The sequence below is a fragment of the Gallus gallus genome, chromosome 2, assembly GCF_016699485.2.
Source record: "Gallus gallus isolate bGalGal1 chromosome 2, bGalGal1.mat.broiler.GRCg7b, whole genome shotgun sequence".
Classification (NCBI taxonomy): domain Eukaryota; kingdom Metazoa; phylum Chordata; class Aves; order Galliformes; family Phasianidae; genus Gallus; species Gallus gallus.
In genome coordinates this window covers 30972359-30975794 of record NC_052533.1, presented here as the reverse complement: position 1 = coordinate 30975794, position 3436 = coordinate 30972359, and positions in this window count along the sequence as shown.

The following is a 3436-nucleotide window of genomic DNA, read 5'->3' as shown; positions in this document are numbered from 1 at the left end:
ATAATACTCCAGACGCACCTCCTCAGCCGAGAAACTCTCCAAAGCCTGCAGGGAGGCAACCAATCAAACATGCTCCAAAGGAAATACAACCAGAAGACAAAATTGCCCTCTAGAGCTATACAAGAAACTGCCCTCGCTACACCACCTGGGAGAACCCGCTTCGACTTGGAGACACAAAAAGGACTCCCGGATGAACTTCCAAGGTTGCCAACACACCAAAGGAACATCATCACCCAGTGCCCCTACCTGCTGCATCACAAGGCAGGGCATCACCTTGCAAACGGTCCCATCGAGGCAAAGCAGTGTGGACAAGTATAGAAATGCATTCTAAGCAGTAGCAGCACTCAGCAACGCTAACAACCAGGTTACCTACCTGGAACATTAGGCTTGCCTTTCTCAGGAGAGTAACACGAAAACATCCACTGTCCAGAAGATTCCCACGTTGCCATGTCTTTCGCTATACGGTCACTAGAAAACAGAACAGAACAACAAAAGAAGAAATCACACGGTCAGAAGCAGAAACTTTGCCAAAGGCAAAGTCCAACTCAAGTAGACAAAGCCATTCCAATTCATTCCATAGGGCGCTGCGCAGGGGCAACAACTGAACTATTCCGTTATCTGTCAAAGACACGACAGTCACTGTGCTGGACACACAGATGTCCCACTAAGCATTTCACCTTATCCTTGAACCGCAACAACATCACATCAGGTCTTGAAGACAAACCAAACCCCAGGGCTTCCTATGGGTCTCCCCACACGGCCCAGCTTCCACCCTCCGGATCGCGTCCTCGCCATTAAGCACAGGACGCCTGTAAGCACTTCAGCAGCCCATTGCAAGCGCTTTCCAGGGGACAGGGGCATCACTTACAGAAGGCTCTGCTGTCCATCTCTCTGGCCATCAGCAGGCTGTGCACTGCTTAACGCAGAGAATGCGTTCTGCGAGAGGACCGCACCGTTGTTGCCCGCTGGTCCAAAACCGGAGGCACCAGAGAGTCCTCCTCCATCACCGCTGCCACCCGATGTGCTGTTTGCAATCACAGGAGGCTGCGTAACGGCTGCGGGAGCGCCCGATCCTCCTCCACCTCCTGCTGTGTGCTGGAAAACGGCTGGCTGGATAATGTTTGTGTTTGTCTGGGTAGAAGCACCCATTCCTCCTCCAGCGCCTCCTCCACCTGCTGCCGTGTGCTGGAACATGGCTGGCTGGATAAGGTTTGTGTTTGTCTGGGTAGAAGCACCCATTCCTCCTCCTCCTCCTCCACCTGCTGCCGTGTGCTGGAGCATGGCTGGCTGGGTAAGGTTTGTGTTTGTCTGGGTAGAAGCACCCATTCCTCCTCCTCCTCCAGCTCCTGCCGTGTGCTGGAGCATGGCTGGCCTGGGTAAGGTTTGTGTTTGTCTGGGTAGAAGCACCCATTCCTCCTCCTCCTCCAGCTCCTGCCGTGTGCTGGAGCATGGCTGGCTGGGTAAGGTTTGTGTTTGTCTGGGTAGAAGCACCCATTCCTCCTCCTCCTCCACCTCCTGCCGTGTGCTGGAACATGGCTGGCCTGATAAGGTTTTTTGTTTCTCTGGGTAGTGGTACCCATTCCTCCTCCAGCTCCTCCTCCACCTGCTGCCGTGTGCTGGAACATGGCTGGCTGGATAAGGTTGGTGTTTGTCTGGCTAGAAGCACCCATTCCTCCTCCTGTTCCTCCTCCTCCTGCTCCTGCTCCTCCTCCTGCCGTGTGTTGGAACATGGCTGGCCTGATAAGGTTTGTGTTTCTCTGGGTAGGCAGCACCCATTCCTCCTCCTCCTCCACCGCCATTCTGCTGGAACACAAAATGCTCTCAGGCTATTCTCTGTCAAACACCCTAGCACCATCAATCTGACGACTGATGGGCAAAAAGGAATTGGAGTGACCAAACCTCATGCAGCTCTCATCCCCTTCTCAGCCTGCTCTCTGTCTCTTGCACAACCATCGGCTGTGCTGAAACTCTGAACCCCACCTCCTCACCTTCACAACCAAACTGAGCAAGAGGTCCAATCACGCTACTGCAACTTCAATGCACTTCATGCAGACGCCACCTCAATCGACTTACGCCATCCTCCCTGATCACTCAGTGTTGGCCTCAACTGTTCTGCTGTGCTATCACGTCTTAGACGTGGTTACATTAACAGCCTTTACAACTGAAACCAATGTTGGTGACAGCAAGGCAGCTTAATGAGCACTGTCTAAATGTGAATCCTAAGGGAAAACCTTCACTCCAGGCTTATGGAAAAGCAACATCAGGAACACAAATGCTTTACCTTTCCTCAACACTTACCATCGCTGCTTTTCCCGAGCCATTTAAAGCCTTCAGCTCCTGCAGCCTCTTTCTCCACTGCTGCCACTAACTGATTGACAGAGTTTGATCTAGGCATGGGGAAAACACAAACATGCTCTCACTAAGGGTGTTTGGTTTTGCTTTTGTCTTGCTCTGTTTTTGTGTTGGTTTTGAAAAACGAGCAACTAGAGTGATCTGACCAGCTGAAAGACAATTCCAGGCTGGACACGTAGGTTTTGCCCCACTTGATCAACAGAAGGTCAGTGTTTCAAATACTTACGTAGTAGCCAGTGTTGTTGTTTGCACTGCAGTTATAATACTCCAGACGCATCTCCTCAGCCGAGAATTCTCCAAAGCCTGCAGGGAGGCAACCAATCCAAACATGCTCCAAAGGAAATACAACCAGAAGACAAAATTACCCTCTAGAGCTATACAAGAAACTGCCCTCGCTACACCACCTGGGAGAACCCGCTTCGACTTGGAGACACAAAAAGGACTCCCGGATGAACTTCCAAGGTGCCAACACACCAAAGGAACACCATCACCCACTGCCCCTACCTGCTGCATCACAAGGCAAGGCATCACCTTGCAAACGGTCCCATCGAGGCAAAGCAGTGTGGACAAGTATAGAAATGCATTCTAAGCAGTAGCAGCACTCAGCAACGCTAACAACCAGGTTACCTACCTGGAACATTAGGCTTGCCTTTCTCAGGAGAGTAACACGAAAACATCCACTGTCCAGAAGATTCCCACGTTGCCATGTCTTTTGCTATACGGTCACTAGAAAACAGAACAGAACAACAAAAGAAGAAATCACACGGTCAGAAGCAGAAACTTTGCCAAAGGCAAAGTCCAACTCAAGTAGACAAAGCCATTCCAATTCATTCCATAGGGCGCTGCGCAGGGGCAACAACTGAACTATTCCGTTATCTGTCAAAGACACGACAGTCACTGTGCTGGACACACAGATGTCCCAACTAAGCATTTCACCTTATCCTTGAACCGCAACAACATCACATCAGGTCTTGAAGACAAACCAAACCCCAGGGCTTCCTATGGGTCTCCCCACACGGCCCAGCTTCCACCCTCCGGATCGCGTCCTCGCCATTAAGCACAGGACGCCTGTAAGCACTTCAGC